General features: G+C 55.8%; 1 protein-coding gene across 3 annotated transcripts in view; it reads left to right on the top strand.

Annotated features, from left to right (window-relative positions):
• Window positions 1-1,739: 1,739 nt before the first annotated feature.
• The window catches only part of GDPD5 (glycerophosphodiester phosphodiesterase domain containing 5), an 83,606-nt gene continuing 66,630 nt past the window's right edge, over window positions 1,740-18,715 (top strand). Inside the window, exon 1 of one of the 3 annotated variants that reach the window (XM_055320666.1) lies at window positions 1,740-2,467. The gene's annotated coding sequence lies outside the window, so the exon portion shown is untranslated. Of the gene's footprint in view, window positions 2,468-14,078; window positions 14,102-18,715 lie in introns of those variants that run through there. The other 2 variants (XM_055320663.1, XM_055320665.1) reach the window with 2 other exon arrangements.

Genomic DNA, 18,715 nt, shown 5'->3' with positions numbered 1-18,715 from the left:
GCTGGGTTTGGGATCCTGAGCAAGACCCCAACAGTCCTTGACCCTTGGAATAAAGTCTGAACTCTGTTCTGTCTGGCCCGACCACACTCTTCTCTTCCCATCAGTTCTGCTGTTCCTTCCCTGGGAGTTCTAGCTACCCTGAACTTCTCTGGATTCTTCAACAAATAAACACTCTCCCTCACCTCCAGGGTTTTGTGCAGGCCGGCCTCTCTGCCCAGAGCACTGTCTATTCCCTGAGGTTCCCTCCTAACCTAGCTAACCCCTACTTCTGGCCTGAGCCTGCCTGTTACCTCTCCTAATCCTCCAGAATAGGCCAGGGGTCCCCAGAGGTCTTCTTTCAGACTCCATGCCTTTGCATATGCAGTCTCTTCTGCCAGGAATACCCTTCTGTCCATCGTGTGAAGTCTGGTGCCAGCCCAGTCCATACCAAGTAGCAGCACATCTTTATATCTCTTTTACAGATGAAGAATTAGAGGGTCAGAAAGGTCAAGTAACCCCAAAGCCACACAGCTCTGCCCTAGAAAGTGATAGTGATGAGTGGATAGAATCCGTGCCAGGAATGGTCTTGGGAACATCGCTTGGCCTGTTTGGGCTTGGGTGTCCTCATCAGTGATATGGGGTACCTATTGTGTAAGGTGCTGTGAGGCTTACAGAAAAGCTCTATCGTGCAGCCTCCGTTCCTTTGCTCCCCAGACCAATTAGTGGCTTTCACATGAACCCAGGAGCACGTCAACACTCATTCATTCATACATCAAAACCCTCCAACGCCTGCCCTGTGCCCTGCCCTGTGCCCTGCCCTCTGCAGCCGGCTGGGGACTCTGGGAGATAATCAAACACAGCTCCAGCCCCCAGGCGCGGGGGGAGGGCGAGGGAGGGGAGGGCCTGGAGCAGACCGCAGATTCGTCATTACTCAAGGAGAGTGTGTGTCTGTCTGCGTGAGTTAGCCTCACACGCTGCTTTTGACTTAGTCTTCCTAAAACTGACGACTCTCCTTCCCGCGGGAAATGCTGAAGAATGATCTGCTCTGAAAGAAAAGAAAAGAGAGAGAGAGAAAAGAGAAAAGATCCGTTCTTTCTTTTCAAAAACTTGTTTTTCACTGCTTCCTGAAATCTGAGGATTTCACAGCTTCCAACGTTCACCTCCGCGCCCTGAGCCCTAGAAACTGGGGAGGGGCGAAGAGCAGCGCGAGCGAGGGCGGTGCCGCACCGCCCGGGGAGCCCCCTGCCCCTGGGAGACTCCCCGCCCCCCCATAAGCCCCGCACCTCCACCCGCTTCTCTTCCTACCCCAAGCCCCGTCCCTCCCTCCGGACTCCCCGCTCCCCACCCCTCGGCAGCCCCCGCGCTCGCACCCCACACGGACCGGTCGTCACCGCCTCTCCCTCCATCCGGGGCCCCGGGGACCGCGGCCCCGCGGCCCCGCGGCCCCGCGGCCCCGGCCGCACTCCCCGAAAGCCCGCACCCGCCCATTGTCCTCCCCCGCCCGCCCCGCCCCGCCCTCCCCGGCTGGGCCCCGGGGCCGCCCAGCGCCGCTCTTTCCTCGCCCTCCCATTGGCTCCTGCGGCCCGGCCGCGCGGGGCGGGGGGCGGGGCTCCGGGCGTGCCCGCCCCCTGCCCGGGCCGGGGCGGGGCCTCGGCGGACTCCGCCCCCTCGGCCGGGGCCCCGCGGGGCTGGCGCTCCGGCGCTGGGCGGCGCTGCCTCGGCTGGGCTCGGCTCCGGCAGCGGCTGCAGCTCCGGTGGGGGTGGGCGGCGGGGATGACAGCAGCGGAGGCGGCGGCGGCGGCCGCGCGGGGCTGAGCGAGCCGCGGGCGAGCCGGGGGAAGAGGAGGAAGTGGAGCCGCGGCCCGAAGCTCCGGAGTCCGCCCCTTTGTGCGGAGCGAGCCGAGTCCGGAGCTGGGAAGACTTCCCCGCCGCCGCCGCGAGCGTCCTCGCCGGCGCCCTGCCTTGCCCCGCCCCGCCCCGCCTGCCCCAGCCGGGGGCTCTGCGCCGGGACGCTCCCGGGAACCGTGGCCCGGACGCCCGGAGCCCCGACCTGACCCAGTGCAGCGGCGCGGGACGCTCCCGGCCCACCCTACGCTCCACGGCTGCGGGCGCGCTCCTAGGCTTTCTGCAGTGTGAGTCGGAGCCCCCGCCCGAGACCCGGGTGAGGCAGGTGCCCACCGCCCCCGCTGAGCCCGAGGGAGCGCAGAAGCCCCCAGCCCCGGCTCCCGAGACTGACCCTTCGGCTGCCTTGGCCCCGGTGCCTCGGACTTGGGACCGTGCGGACGCCCAGGAAGCGCCGGCCCGGGTCCAGAGCCCGCGAGGAGTCGCAGGCGGGCCGGGCAGGCGGGCTGCGCCGGACCGAGCTGGTGCTGCGAGCCCAAGCTGCCGCCTTTCCGCCGCCTCGGGCGAGGGGCTCGGCGCTCGCCCCGAAGCAGGGAGCACGGGGCTCCCCGCTGGCCCGGCGGCCGGCGAGAGCCGAGAGCTGCAGGTGAGAGGGCCCCGGATGCCGGGCCAGGGCGGCCTTCGACCCCAGCCGGGCAGCGCCGGGCCAGGCGCGGGCGATCCGGTCACCAGCCGGGGCTGGCGCTGGCTGGGAGAGGGCGCGGGAAGGCGGGGGAAGGGAGAAAACGCGCACTTATTGAGCGCCCATTGTGTGCGGGTCCGCGCCCCACCCTTGCGCAAATGGTCCCTCATTTGCCGCTCACTGTACTCGGTGGGATGGAAAGGTGTCGTGCTCTGCAGGGGCTCCTGCAGGCGGGGGGGCTGGGGCTCAGCGGGGTTGACGGACCCTGCGCTCTTCACTCTGAGGCTGAGACTGGGTAGGAGGGTTGGGGGGAGAGGGAAAGGAGCAGAGAACCGAGAGAGAAAGGAAGTGGATAGCCGCCAGGCTGGAGGCGACGGGGAGGGGTCAAGGTGGGGCCACCGGGGCATCCGAGAGCTGATCCTGAGGCAGGGGAGGATCTCTTTCCCTCCCACTCCATGGCCAAGTCACGTCCCAGGAAAGGTGACCCAGAGTGAGGGCAGAGGTGGGAAGCTTCCCTCCTTGTGGACCCCGCACCAGGGAGCAGGGACTCCTTGCCCCTGTGTGCCACACTTAGGGTCCCTAAGACACCGTGGCATCCTGAGATGCTGCTTACTTGTTGAGAAAACTCACTCTAGAGGTCCCCAAGTCAGAGTCCATCAGAGCTGGGGAGGTGAAGCTTCTCAGCACTCACCAGCTACCCATCCTTCACATTATTAATGGGATACTGGAGGCTGGGAGTGGGGGCGGGGGTGCCACTTATCCTAGGGCCTGAAGTAAGTGAGCGGTTGAGGCAGAAAGTACACTTTAGAAAACCTTCCCAAACATCCTTCAAGGTATCCACTCCCGGTTAGCATCTTTGGGGTGGGTGGCTGGGGCTTTCCCACCCCTAATGTGAGGTCAGGGTGACCACTTATGAGGCTGCTTTGATAGTCTGTGTGATTGTTGCTGGGGCCCGAGACAAGCCCACAGCCTCGTTGCCTTTGGCCCAGACTGAAGGTCCAGCCTCAGCTTCTCCTGGGCGGAGGAACCTGCCAGACACCTCTGGGCCAGGAGGGGAGGGGCTTGCTCAAGGTCTTCCAGCTGGGGCTGTCAGAACTGGGGGCACAGTGCCAGGTGTCTGGATTCACAGGCAGGGGCTCCTTCTGTTGCCCCCCTGGGGCCGTGCAAAAGAGGGGTGTTGTGAAAGATAGTTGGCATGAACTCTGGGTTCTTGTTCTGAGGGGGGGAGGGGATGTGGCCTTGGTCTGAGGTCCTGTGGCCTTGGCTGTGACTAGTTAACCCCTGCCATGCCCAGCTTCCTGGAGTCAAGGGGAAACCACCTTGGAAAGCCCCTGGGAGGTGGAGGAGGGTAGGGTAGAGAGGTCAGCTGAAGGCTGAAGCTCAGTCCCCAGGGCTGGAGGGGTTGGGGGGGCACCAGAAGAGAGAGGTACCTGAGGGGCTTGGGATTCCCCCCCAACACCCATTGGTGAGGATTCAGATTCTCGTAATAATCCCTGCATCTAAACAAAGCTCCTCTTTGGTAAGATGATTTCACACCTGTGATCTCATTTCATGATGTGGTAGAAAGAACCTAGAGTGAGGCAGAATGGGGTTGGGGAAGGCACCTGGGACCTCTCAGATGCACCCGTGGCTCCAAGCCTCACTTGTAAAATGGGGTAAGGGCAGGCTCGCTCTGTCTTACCTGCTCAGATAGATAATGGGGCCATCACACCTGGCAAACTGTCAAGTGCTCAGGAGATTTCCGTGTTTGCCAAGACTGAGCTTGTTACCAATGGCTACCACGTGTGGGATACTGAGACTTGGAGCAATGAAGCCACTTGCCCAGGGCCTTTGAGTTTGCTTCAGGAACTGGGTGTCCACTTCCACCAGGTGCTCTGGAAGTTACCCAGATGGAAAAGACAGTGGGGCGACTAGGTCCCAACTGGGTGGGCTAAACAGCACTAAGTCAGACCAGGCAGACGTGGAACTGCTCTGCCTCCCACTTGCCATGTGGCACTGGGCTGAGCACTTCACTCCTCAGAGCCCCGACTCCTCTGTGAATCAGAATTTCTCCTTTATAAGGTTGTTATGAGGATGAAATGAGATATAAATATATATTGCTTTGCCAAATACTTATTTCCTTCCCTATAAAGAAAGGAAGCTTGAATTTTGACCAGGAAATTCTCAGGCTTGCCTTAGATTAGAAGGCTCTATTGCAGGCTCACAGACTTGGGTTTGCCCAGCTGGGACTCTTGAATGGGTCATGTTCCCCTGGCTGCTTCCCTGTTTCACAGCCTTCTAGAATCTGTTTGGGGACCCTGGTAAAGGACTCTAGCTTCTGACCCCCTAACCCCAGGGCTGTTGGCTTCTGGGGTTGGGGGGAGCTGGTGTTCATTCCCTCTGGCCCATTGTCTGGCCTCCCTAGCCACAAAGGTGTGGTGAATAATTTATGGTTCCCCTCACTAGGGGAGCAAGTAGGCAGTCTCAGGGAAATTGCTCTGTGCTCAGCAGGGCTTCTGACCCCCCACCCCCCCAGAGCAAGTGGGTGGTTCTTATCAGAGCTATAAGAAATCTTGGATGTGGGGGGAGGGGAACAGGTCAGGAAAAAAGGGACCTGTCATCAACACTGGCTCTTTTCCTGTTGGAGGTGGGGGCAAGGTGGACCCACAGGAAATGGTCGAAACCAAGCTAGATGAGTGAGGATCAACCCGCGGACCTCTGATTCCAAATGGGCAGTGGGAGCCAGCAGGGAGAGGCCATTGAGGACTGGAATAACCCAGAAGGCTTCATCAAGGAGGAAAGCTTCCGGCTGGGATGAAAGGCAATTTGCTATAGAGAGTAGGGGGTCCTGACGTTAGTTCAAGATTGAATCCTGACTGTGCTACTTACTGTGAGATGGTGAGCACGACATCTGTTTCCTCCTCTGTAAAATAAGTGTAGCTGTGGGTCATGTATGTAAAGCACATGGCACAATGGGTACTTGGTGAAGGGGTGCCTCATTGTGAACATGGGGTGGGCTAGTAGCTGGACAGATGAGATGGTGTAGTAAGAGAGGCAGGGGGATCTCTGGGGTAGTAATACTGGGGTTTGTGGGCTCAGCAAAGGGATGTGGAGGAGAGGTAGAGGGCCTTGAGTCTAAGATAGAACTCACATCTCAGAAAGCATTATGGAATCCCCATCTTCATCTTGCCTGTAAGATGAACACCAGGCCCCTTTGTTGCACATTCAAGGCCTTGCCCAGTACAGCCACTGCCTGGACGTCTGGCTTATTGCTCATCACTGTCTCCTAAGCATACCACGTAGAGCCCCATCACTGCCCCTCCATGCATCTTTGCTCACCTCCTTGTCTATCTAGGCCCAATTCAGGTCCTAATTTCCCCCAGAAGCAGTCCTAGATTAACTACCTCACCCTCTGGTCACTCTCCTCTGAATTTTTAACACTCATAGTAATAAAGAATACCTGCCACTGCATCACATTTTACAGTCAGTGGAATGTATCTCCATACTCACTGTGTGGCCGATATCAACAATAGCTAATGCCCTTGAATACTTAGGAGCCACTGTGCTGAGCACTTTTATAGACACTCTCGTTCACAACTCTGGGAGAGGTAGCTGCTGTTATCACCCAGAAACTGGGCTCAGAGAGGTACATTGTCTTGATCAAGGTCACACAGATAGCAGGGAATGAGGAATCAAGCTCCTATCTGCCACTGAACAGACGTCCTGTCTCCTCACCTCTACCCAATTACCGCATGTAAAAAGCCTAGAAATGAGCCTTCTTTTCAAGGCTAAGGAAGGGCCAGGTATCCAGGCCCTGGCTGTGTGAGTGCTGGGGAGTCAGCCCCCCTCTGTGGTCCTGTTTTCCCGTGTCTGTGGTAAGTGGGGTGGTGTCTGAGCCCCCGGAGCTGCAGTCTTCTGCAGTGTCCTCTGTCACCCTGGAGGGTAGAGGAGGAGACCACAGCAACCAGGGCCAGAGGATGTGGTGTGACAGGCAGCTGTGATTTTTGGCCTGGCCACTGGGCCAGCAGGCTCTGCAGTTAGCTGCTGCCCCTGCTGAAGGAGGGTGGCGGCCTGGGCTGCTGGCAGCATGGTCATTAGCCCGGCACAGAAGACCCTGTGATTGGGAGCCTCCGGGGCCAGGCCAGGTTGGCAGGGCCGAGGCCAGGCTGGCTGGGCCACGGTGGGGTCATTGACAGGGCAGCCAACAGGGCAGCTCCGTCTCCTTCTTCTTTGCAGCCTCCAAGGTGGTAACAAGTGCTCACTGGGCACCAGAGCTTTGGAGGCCAAGGCTTGCCCTTTTTCCTGTTATAATAGTCACAGGAATAGAGTAGTGAGGCTTCTAGCCACGCCCGAAGATGCCACCTCCTAGAAGCTTCCATGACTCCTCCCAAGCAGGCGGAATCCGAGCCTCCTTCTCCCTCCCTCACTGACGATGGGCGGTGGAGGGGGGTGGTGTAGGTCTGCTTCCCTTGCCAGCCTGTCAGAACTAGATTCTCTGCCACTCCAGTTTTCCCCTCCTGACTGTCTGGCACAAAGTAGCACCCCCTTAGTCAGGGAAGGCAGTTCAAGCTGTTCCTTGGGCAAGCTGCTCAACCTCTGCACCTCTATTCCCTTCCCTATACAATGGGACCAATAATAACAGTACTGGGGGTGGTGCTAAATGAGATGATGAAATGAGGTGCCCAGCCAGGCCCGGCACACAGGCAGATGCTCCCATCAGCCTGAGTCTACTCACCTGTCCCCTCGGTGGCCCCGTAAAGAAGTGACTCGGAAAGAAGCTGATTGAAGAGTCCAGCCAGTGGTACCAGGAGGGAGGGTGTGGCAGGAGGACTCCTGGAGGAGGACACTTTGCTGCCTGGGGAAGACTCCGTGTCAGAGAGCTGGGATTCCCACGCCTTCCCAGTGTGCAGGCAGCTGTTAGACATGGAGGGCCTGGAGCCAAGTTCAGGACAGGGGGCAGCACCAGGATGGCCAGGGACCTGGTTCTTCTCAGGCGTTAGCAGCAGCCATGGCCCAGTTGGGAGGGGCCATCCAGGTCCAGGTAGCAGATGCTGGGCAGAGAATGAATCCTACCTTAAAGGGAAGCAGCGTTCATTTGGCCTATTTCCCTGTCTCTGTGTCTGTTTGTCTGTCTCAATTTCACGCATGCACATCCAAAATGTAGTTGATTGAAGATTTTGATCCCGGGGAGAAACAGACATCGTACAAGTAAGCACACAGATACAAAACTTCTGAGTTGTGAAGAGCGAGCTCCTGGGGCGGGGCCAGTCCTATCTGTGTTTGTGGATGGTGATACAGAGTCATGCTTGAACCACAGCCTGAGCGCACATACTTATTAACCATGTAACTTGGGCAAGTGATTTAACCTCTCCGGGTCACAGTGTCCCCATCTGTAAAATAGGCACAACTATAGCACCTGGTGCACCAGGTTGGGGTGAGGAGTAAATGAATAATACACATAAAGCACTTGGAATGATACCTAGCACACAGTAAGCACTCGAGGCACGCTGTTGGTGCTCCAGCCCCAGCACACCCAGCACAGAGTTTGACAGATCACGTGCTCAGGAAGGGCCTATAGAATGAATCCCAGGCAAAGAGCACCTGCTTTGTGTAATGAATGAATGGCCTGGGAGGGAGGGAAGGACACAGAAGCAGTGACCATACAGCATGTGACAGAATGTGGCAGGGAAGGCCAGGAGCTGGGGTTGTCCAGGGCTGGGTGGAGAGGGTATCAGGAAAGGCTTCCTGGAAGTGGTGCACCCAGAGCTGAGAGTGTGAAGGTACCTATTTGCACACACGTGCACGTACACCCGAGCACCACGGCACCACACACTTCACTGTAGTGTCAGCACAGGAAAATAAATGAGCTCAGAGAGCAGAGGTTCCTGTCCCAGGGGAGCTGGCTGGGGTAGAGCCTGGGCAGGAGCCAGATCTGCTGGACCACCACATGCTGTCTCTCCATCTGTGACATTCGGCTTTGAGGGCACCAGGAAGGCAGGTGAGGAGGAAGTGCAGGCTGTCTGAGAGTCTCGGCTCTCCCCAGGCAGGCCTAGGACAAATCTCCTGTGGAAAAGAATAAACAGGCCTTGCCCAGAATTGTTTTATATTCTTGCTTCCATAGAACACCCACCGGTACTCCAGCATCAATCCTGTGGCAGTTTAGTTTTTAAATAAGTAGACTCTACTTAAAAAAAAAAAAATGCCATAAAGAATTTATCTCACCCTCTCACCCAAGAGGCTCAAAGTGAAAGTTTTCTTCCACTGGCAGGAGTGAGGGTCCCCAAGTACTCTTAAAGGAGTTTGCCCCTGAGATACCCTGAAGTCAGGGGTCCCTGGTGCTGCCTGTGCTCATGGTTGGCTGGGGGGCCCTCAGGACACCACCTCATCCCTTAATGTTTTGCCCATTTTTTGTGTTCCTCTTGTAAAATGAGGGCTTTGAATAATAAAGCCCTTCTCTTCTTCAAGAGACAGGCAGGGAGCTTGTGGGATGGGAGAGGCTTTAGTGGGCATCTGGGCTCACGACTGTCAAGCTTGGCTGCACACTAGAGTCATTTAAGAAACTTTTCAGAGTCTTGCCTGGGCCAAAGACCAAAGCATTAGGAGTTTTTAAAGCTTCCCAGGTGATGTCAGCTGCCCAGGCTTGACAAGCACCCACCACCCTCTGTGGCCTGCGTTCCTTAGCATCCTCAGGATGCTACCTGGACACCCCTATGAGAAGGAGCTCATTGCTCCCAGGCTGCTCCCTCCTTTGGGGCACTGCGCTCCCTGGGCCCTTCCTGCCTAGAGAAATGGAGGAGTGGGCTGACTTTTGCAATCTGATAAGCCTGGGTTCCAACCCTCCTCTGCTCCTTGCTTGGCATCTTCTCTGAGCCTCAGTGTCCTCATCTGAAAGTAAGGAATAACAATAATCTTTCTTGGAGAGGACTATAGAGACCACAGGAGGCCATGCACAGTAAGCACTGGACAAGGGAGCAGTGTGCAGGAGAAGGTCACAGGCAGTGGCAGAGCAGGGCTACACCCAGACTCTGGACTCCCCCCACAGTGCTCATCCCACTGCCCTAGCCACTGGAGGCTGGGTCTTAGGTGGGGGTGTGAGGAAGGATCAACACCCAGTCTTGGAGCCCTTACATGCCCCCCCTTTTCTGCAAGATAAGACAAGGCAGCAAGCATTTTGTTTTGCTGGGATTTGTTTCAATGGCCAAAGTGTCAGGCCCTCCTTAACAATGAAGCCTTGTCTGAATCTGCTTGTTTTTCCAACCTGGACACCCAACTGCACTGCCTGCTTGGGGCCCTGTCCCACCTGGGAGAACTGAAGAATGTCAGAAGGATGGTTTTTTGTTTTGTTTTGTTTTTCATCTAGGGTTGGGTAATGGGGAGACAGTAGAGGCCTCTGTCTTCCCCTTACCAATAACTGACCCCATTTAAGTCAGCTGCCTCTGCTGGAAGCCAGTTCAACGAAATTATTTCTAGATAGTTACCAGCATGGGTTTTGTAGGCCAAAAAACTTGCATTTGAGCCCTGTCTTTATCACTTGCTGGCAGTATGACCCTGGATGAGTCATTTCAGCCTTCTCAGCACCAGTTTTCTCTTCTGTAAAATACACAAGTAGGATGTACTCCTTGGGCTGTTGTGAGAAGTGAATGGATGGAGTGCTGAGTGTCTACTGGAGAGTGAGCACTTGGAAACCACCAGCTGTTGTCTTCCTTTGGAGCCGCGCTCTCCCTCCTGGTCCTCCCTTCACTGGCTGCGTCCTGCCCCTGCCTCCAGCCTGCCCCGTGTGCTGGGCCAGGCCCAGGCTGAGACAGTGGAGGTCTGTGTGCTTTGTAATAGTAACAGCATCCCCATAGCTGCTCTGCAGCTATTCGTTCTGTGTGCATTGAGAGGCGACTCCAAGGGCTGTTCCTGGAGCAGGCTGCAGAAAGGGGCTCATCTGGTGGTGGTGCTTGGTCTCCTCTGCTCTGACCCAGCCAGAGGGAGCATATCAGCCCATGGTGAACTCCTCAGGCGAGAAATGGGGCTGTGGCAAACCAAGAAAGCGGCATGCAGCACTCAGAGCTCACAGCCCCTGGGAGCAGTTACGGTCCAGGGCTGAAGTGAGCCGAAGCTGCCAGGGCAGGAAGTGGTCAGTGGATATGGACTGGGCTGTGGCCTGCAGTAGAGGGAACCGGGAGACCCGGGGGGCGGGTGGGAAAGCCTCAACTATCTCCCTTCCTTCCTTTAATCTCCCACTGGGGCTTCCCACTGGGTGAACCTACCCAGAAGCCAGCGACACGGAGCCCAGTACAGATCATTGGCATCAGCCTCCCCAGCTCCAGGCAGCTTGGGGAGTGGACCTGGGGTGGCAAACAGTAGGTATTCCTTGCTCACTCCCTCCATCAATAGCCATGGAGTCCAGTGGACCCACCCTCCTCAGGACTCAGTTTAAGGATCATCTGTTATTACTTGAGTATATCCCTTATGGAGGGGATCTCAGCCCCCACACCAGAGAAGAATCGAAGCATTCCAACTGGCACAGTGCCCGCAGAGAGGAGCTCTGAGGGTGCCTACCTTTCCATCCCTGCCTTACCCAGAGGTGCCTCAGTATCCCTTCGAGATTGGCACCTAGGCCTCTGCCTACTATGCCTGCCACTTTGTCTGGCTCCACCCCCACCTGTCCTTGGGGGACCTGACTCTGAGTTTTCTCTAGTCTGATCACTTGAACAACCTGGGTCCCTGTCCCTCTTTGCCGGGCAGTGTTGTATAGTGGTTAGAACACAGGCCCTGAAGCCAGACTTCCCTGAAATCCTGCCTCCACCATAAAAGGCTGGAGAACTACACAACGTGCCCCTTAATCTCTTGTGCCTTGGTTTCCTCATCTGTGAGATGGGGATAACAGCGAATACCCAGGGTTGCTGTGAAGATCAGATGAGTGAATCAACATGAAGTACATGGGACGGTGCCTGGCGAGCAGGGAGTGCCCAGTAAATGACAGCCTTTACCATGATCACAAATAATATGGTGGGAGCCCAGAACTCACTGTGCGGCTGGGCCATTAGTGAGAGGACAGGACTGTCACCGCCCTCAGTCTAGACTCCAGTGACAAGGCTATAATGGTGTCATGCAGCCTGGCCACACTGTGGACACTCACTTGTCGGCTATCCACCCCTCCCCCTGGTCCTCGGCTGCAAACCATGTCCTGTGAGAAATGGCTCCTCAGTTTCCCCATCTGTGACAGAAAGCAGTTGGACTTGATGTTACCAAGTTTTGCCCCTGAGGCCAGTGGTGCCAGAAGAGGAATCAGGGTGTCCCTGCTGTGAAAGAGTCCTTGAGGTGGGGTGGGGGGTGGAGGCGAGTGGTCAGGGCATAGGCCGGTTCTATTCCTCACCGGCAGGCTAGGCAGTCATGAGCAGGAAGCAAGAGGAGCTCAGAGGAGAATGAAAGAAACCAGGGAGGCTTCGTGGCAAAGCCGGTGTTTGAAATGAGTCCTAAAGGTAGGTTAGGACCTCTGCTGAGCCCAATTGGACGGGAAAGGAGGCCTGGGGAGCAGTGAATAGGGGTGCACAACGAGCCTGGGTGCCTCAGTGGTTGAGCAGGGCCCCAAAGGTAGAGTCGTGTGGGAAAACATTTGGCTTTTGAATTCAGGCAGACCTGGGTTTGAATCCTGGCTCAGTTCTGTATTGGTTCTTTGACCTTTCATTTCCCCAGCTGCGGAGAGGGGTAAGTACTTACAGGGCTAGGGCAGGATTGTGCAGGTTCCTGCCCTGGTCAGCTTCTCCTCCACCTCTTGCTGAGGAGAAGTCAGAGACCCAAGGGGCCTGCCTCAGTCTATGCCTCATCCCCCAGATCAGGCTGCAGGTGGCTTCCAGGGTACCCTCGCCAAGGACAGGCAGATCTCCAGAGGGAGGCAAAAGTTATGGGTAGGCTGGTGTCACCCCTTTACAGGCCCTCTGTAGAGCTGGGCAGCCATTGGTGGCTCGGGGCAGTCCTGGCCTACACCAGCCTGTAACACCCAGGACAGGCCATACCACTCAGAGCTCAGGTGCCTCCTGAGAGCCTATAAAGACCAGGTGAGGGGGATGCCTGGGTGCCTCAGTGGTTGAGTGTCTGCCTTTGGCTCACAGCATGATCCTGGTCCTGGGATCGAGTCCCACATAGGGCTCCCTTGGAGAAGCCTGCTTCTCCCTCTGCCTGTGTCTCTGCCCCTCTCTGTGTGTCTCTCATGAATAAATAAATAAAATAACATCTTAAAAAAAAAAAAGACTAGGTAAGGGTCGTATGGGGCCAGTCAGGCCTGGGATAGGCTATGCAGAGGGTGCTAGGCTGACACTGCAGGGCCCTGTGATGGGGTGCCCAGGTGTGGGATATAGGGAGAGCGTGGGGTTCCTGACAAGCAGGGAGCTGGAGGCATGGCCAGACAGATGTGTTGGGGTGCATTGCACGGAAAGCACTTGTGAGGCCCCCAGGACCTGGCACCTGGGGGGTAGCTGGGCAGGGCTAGGACACAGAGCCTTTCTTTTTGCAGCTGGCCTCCCCTGAGCACTCCCTCCTCCCTGACAGGAACACTGGGCATCTGCCACAACTCGCCCCCAGCGTCAGAGGAGGAGCGGAGAGATGCCCGTGGTGGGTGTGGTAGGGCCTTGATCCTCAGAGGCCTTCCCGAGAAGGGAGGTGTGCGGGCTTCCCAGTCCATCCTGGCTGCAAGGCCCAGCTCTGCCTCTTTTGATCAGAGCTTGGAAGACACCGTGCAGGCCACTCCACCTCTCGGGGCCTCAGTTACTCACCTATGAAATGAAGGCAGCAGCTCTTACCTCGCAGGCCTGTTTCACAGCTAAAATGACATACCAGATGGGATCACAGCTCTTTGTGTTAGAGGAACCTCCACAGTCCCCCTCATCCTTTCTGTTGGTCCATTTTTAATGCTGCATCAGGAAGTTCTTTCTTGCCTTTAACTTTGATCTATTGTGCTGTAACTGGAAGCTCCTTCCTCTTGTTGAGGGCTCTGCAGAGGCGGACTGAATCCTTCCCTTCTACACATGTGCCCTGTCAGTACCTGCAGTGAGGCCGGGGGGTGGAGTGGCTGGGGGTTGGTTTTCACCTTGGGGCTTGGGGGCCTACCTGCCCAAGGCCAGAGCCTCCTGAGCCCCAAGAAGTGGGGGTGGGTGCATTATCTTGACTGTTCACACTATTCTTCCTTTCTGTGCTCAATCCATGTTCCAAAAAGGATGACTCTGGGGCAGTGGAGAGAGCCCTGAACTGGACCTAGAAGGCCTGGGTCCTGGCACCCACTTGACCTGTCTTGCTGTGTGGCCCAAAGCCAGTCAGCAACTTCTCTGGGCCTTGGTGAGGATGTCTGTGCCTGGGTTGTAGCTCCCTCCCATGAAGGTGTATGCAGTTCTGCCTGAAGATCATTTTCTACCTCTCCCCAACCTGGGCCTCGGACAACCTGGGAATCCAGCGGATTCGTGTCCTGCTGGTGGTAAGAGCCAAGTCCACTGTCAAACCAGGGCTCCCAAAGTCTGCAGTGAGTTCAAGATTAGATGTGGGACTTCTGGTGGATGGAGTAGCAGCCTCCTCTTCAAACCAGGGATGCTGAGAGCTTGGATCTCCTCCTCCCCACCTGGCTAAACTCACCCAACCAAGGTCAGTCACATTGCTTGAGTCCCTCTTGGGAGAATGTCTTTTCCCTTGTGAAGTCTGCTTTAATCCCTCATGTGAGGGGAACCTAAGGCTCAAAGAGATGAGAAGACTGGCCTGAGGCCCCACCGCTTGTGAGTGGTGAGGGAGCCCAGAGCTCCTGACTTCTGCCTGGCTCCCCGTGGCACCTGGGCCATAGTTGCCCTCTGGGTCCTTGGCAAGGGCCGAGCACACGGGAGCCAGGTGGTCATGAGCAAGGCTGTCTCTGCTTTGGGATGGGCCTCTGGGAAGAAGCAGGCCAAGGAATGGAGGAGGCGGAGGGGGCAAGAGCCCTGAGTTCTGAGCTGTGGCCAGGTCTGAATGCCCCCGTGAACTTCAGTGTTTGGTTTCATGGAGGAATCATGACTTGTTTCTTGTTGGCTTTGGACACCTAATAGTTTGCCTTTATAAAACACTTTGATATCCATGGTGTCACCAAGTCCTCACAGCAATTAGTGAGAGGCAGCATGGGACTCATCTGGGAGGGCAAGAGAGGGTGAGCTCTGGAATCTGACAAACCTCAGCTTAAATTCCAGCTCCACCAACCCGTTGCCCTCAAGCACTGAGTAACCTGCTGAGCCTCCATTTGCTTTTCTGTGAAAGGGACAGTCGTTCCTCATAACAAATAGCAATAGCTGTCTTGCCAGCTATGCCCACCAGCTGAGCTACGGCCTGTAACCACTGGTCCAGTGCCTGGTGCCACATAGTAGTTTTCATGATATTTAGCGATATTTAGCATCACCCCACTTTATAGATGGGAAGATCATGTGGTGAGGTCACATAGTGATTTAGCTTGGTCCTCCAGACTTCCTGTCTGTGGCTTTTTCCTCCAGCACTTCCCTCTCTGTCCTCAAGTGACCTCACATCTCATTTATCCAATCTTTAATGTGTGGTGCTATCTGATGAGGCCCCAAGTCTGCCCTCCCCAAGCCAAGAAACTAACAGCACCTGCCTGGCACGCAGTAGGCACTTTAAAAATGTTTGTCCTGCACACAGATATGTTGGTAAGTTAATAGAAAAACATAAGTATTTTTCCAGGCAGCTAAGCTTGTGTCCCTAACATTTCCGTCTGCTCCCTTATCCCCTTTAAAAACAACAATTTCATAGTTTAGGTTGGAAACCTTTGTGAAAAGGATAGATCACTTCCTCCCCTGCACAATACTGACATGTCTAACCTCTCTGGGACGGGCCTTGTAAACGCTGACCGCGTTGCTGGGCCTGCCGAGACCCGCTGGCCCCTCTCCCGAGGGGCCCTGGCTGCTGTGCCGGCTCCGCCACACTGTCTGCTTTGCAGATTCTTGGCTCTCCTCACCATCACCTTCATTCTGCTGCCCAAAGACCTGCCTCCACCACGTACCTTTCTTCTCTCTTGTGTGTGCACGTGTGTCTGTCTGTGTCCATCTGTGTCCTTTCTGATTTGCTGCTTTTACCAGGTGGAGACTAAGAAATGGAACAATTGAATTTATTGGAATTGGTTTGTTCGTTCATTCATTCATACATATGTACATACATACAAACCTATTCAAGCAGACCTGTTCAGGGTCCTCCTAGGGATTCCATCCATCCATCCATCCATCCATCCACCCACCCACCCCTCTCTGTGGACTTCTGCAGTGGCTTGTGATCAATCAAGACCTGACCACACCCTCCTGGCAGTGCGTGCAGGGAAAGAATGAGGTACATAGCGAATGCCGGTACAGGACCTACAGTTTATAATTGCCTCTGCATGTATTACCACCCGGAGTCTTTACAACAGCCCTGAGAATAGCATTAGCCCCGTTTTGTGGATGATTAAAGCAAAGCTCAGCAAGATGAGGTCTCCTGCCCAGTGGCCAGCCGTGAGCACAGAATTGTAGTGGGAACTCAGGTCACCAGCTTGGCCTGTCACCTGTTCCCTCCCTCTGTGCTTCACTTGTAAGCTATATGATGTCCCCATTCATTTTCTGCTTCTGTCACAAAAGATTGTTGGTGGTAGCTTAAGTCAGACCTGGGCCTCTGTAAAATGACCAATGCAAGGAAGTATGGCCTTGGCACAAATGCCCTTTACGGTGCATACCTCGCCCTGCAGTGGATCTGCACACACCATCTAGTTCATGCTTCCCAAACTGTGCTCTGAGGAGCGCTAGTCCCTGGGGTGGTAAGGGTCCTAGGATGCATGGGCGTGCAAATTCAGGAAATGTTAGGTCATTTAAATTGAAACAGGACTTCTCAGGGCTTTCAATGTGTTGATATAAATTAGGGATCCCAACAGTGTGCAGCCAGCCTTTCTCAAGCGTGCGTTAGCCTGGAACTCCTTTGTCACAGAACAGAGTCTGAGACTAATCGCCTAGAGAACGCTCGGGGAATAGCTGATCTGCAGAGGTCTCCAGCTAGAGCTTTCTTGCCCAGGGCTGTTTGCGTTTTGACCAGGATCACAGAGAGCATGGTTTAGCCCCAGGAAGGAATTGGTAATGATGGTGGAGTTTTGGGCAGCCGGAGCAAGTGAGAGGTGAAGATACTCTTATTCTTTCATCCACAGAACAGATCTCAGACATCTACTGTGTGCCAGGCACAGAGCCAGCATTTGGAAATGCCAAGATGAGTCTGATTAAGAACCTTCCATTTCCTTTCCCTGTGCCCATCAAGAGTTTTTAAAGAAAGACAAATACAAGCCTTAAGAGGAATACATGACTCTTCTTATTGTTCAGGGTCTTTGGGGGGGGGGGGGGCGTGTGAAGCTCACTTCAGCTGGGCGTTAGCCCCAGGTCCTGGGGGGTGTCGTGAGGCAGTGCCAGGAGCAGTTACCCTGGGTGCAGTGTCAGGGAGGTCGGGAGTATGGGGAGGCTCAGAAGGAAGGAAGAGGAAGGAGCGCTTCCCCTGGGATTGGCAGCCTGAGCTGGGGAGTGAGCAATCTCCAGTGAGATTCTGCAAAGAGGCACAGAGGTTATAGTGGGAGTTGTAGGGGTGGGCAGGCTCTGGCCAGCCGGGAAGAGCATTTGTGGGTGGCAAGAGGTGAATTAAGTCTTCAGGACGCTGAAAGGAGCCAGGGTGGTGGGGGAAGACAGAGGAGAGGGGGTTTGCTGGAGATGGAGCTGGAGAAGCTGCCTGGGGCAGATCAGGAGGGTCCAAACACCAGCTGAGTGGAGAGCCACACTGTGTCACTTTTATCCCAGTGTCCCCAGTACCTGGTGGTGCCCAGTTTGTAGACTGGCTGGACTCTTCCACTGTGGAACATTGGACAAGCCCTTCTACCCTCTGGACCCCGAGTAGCCCAAGCTCCTGTTGGGCGAAGTCACCTGGCACTTCCCCTCCAGCTCCTCTCAGGAATCCCTGACGTGTGCGGGGCAAGACCAGAGCGTGTCTCCCCACCCTGCCTGAGGCCCGCTGAGCTGCCCTAGTTGGGCAGGGGCCAGAGGCTCCCTGGGTGGGGGCAGCCCAGATGCTGAGGCGGAGGTCAGGCTGGCTCTGCTGGGGGAATTCGCTCCTCCCTCCTCCCCCAGCAGTGGGGCGCTGGGCTCAGGATGAAGTGCCTTGGTGTCCTGGATGCTGGCTCCTCTGAGGCCCCAGACTGTGATCTGGCGGGAAGGGGAGTTGAGCCAGCCTGGGGTTGAGGGTTGTTGTGTACGTGAAGCAGTTTGGCACGGGGTAAGTTCTACTTCCATCTTTGGGAAAATGGGTAAGTTACTTCTGAGCCTCAGTTTTCTCAGCTGTAAAATGGGACCAGTAGTAATTCCCACATTGGCTTTTTTGTGAAGATTCAATGAGATAAAGTTTATGAAAGTGTATGGTAAACTAACTTACCCCATATATGTATAAGCCGTTCTTGTGGCTAATAACATTTATTTGTCCCAATTTCCATAATCCCTCAGGCCTCTGGCTCACTCATGTCTTTCCCGGAAGCGCTCCCCAGGAGCTGCAGGTTTCTCCTGCTGAGTACATTTTATCCAGGCCAAAGCGATAGGAGCCTATGAATTATGTACAAGTAGCACATGCAGGCCAGGGCTGTGTTTGCACTCCTGTGTCTGTGTGCATTCCAATAGGAGGAGAAACAGCCCTGCCCTTCCTCTGTGCTGGGCCCTGGACCAGATACTGCCCCTCTCCAGCTGCTTCCCAGAGGCCTATGGAGTGTTGGGTCCTGGTCTCTGAGGAAGGGTGGGGAGCACACGTAAGGAACCCCTCCTCCCAGCCTACTTATCCCATTCACAAGGCTGGGTAGCTGGGCCTGCCCACCTGCAGGAGACTCTGGCCTGTGTCTCTGGGGGCGAGGGGGTGGTTGAGGCTCATGGGCAGAATAAGACAGTCACCCCTCCAGCCCCTCCACTTCCCAGTTGGTGTCAGGAGGTATCAGTGAGGGTGACTCAGATCTCTGGTGTGGATGCTGCTTTATGTCAGCAGGGCCTAGGCACCCCCTCTGGGGGCGGGGGGCAGGCTGTAGCTTGTCACACAGAGTGTTTGGTCAAAGCCACTCTGCCCATGATGAGGTGCAGGGGGACAAGACTGGGCTATGCCCAGCATTCCTTCCCTCAGAGTTCTGAGGGTCCTTCTCAATGCCCTTGTTCCTGAGAAGCTCCCAGATGGTGTCCTGGCTCCAGCAGGGCTGGG

This window comes from Nyctereutes procyonoides, unplaced genomic scaffold, assembly GCF_905146905.1.
Source record: "Nyctereutes procyonoides isolate TBG_1078 unplaced genomic scaffold, NYPRO_anot_genome, whole genome shotgun sequence".
Taxonomy (NCBI): domain Eukaryota; kingdom Metazoa; phylum Chordata; class Mammalia; order Carnivora; family Canidae; genus Nyctereutes; species Nyctereutes procyonoides.
This window is presented reverse-complemented; position numbering and strand designations above follow the sequence as displayed.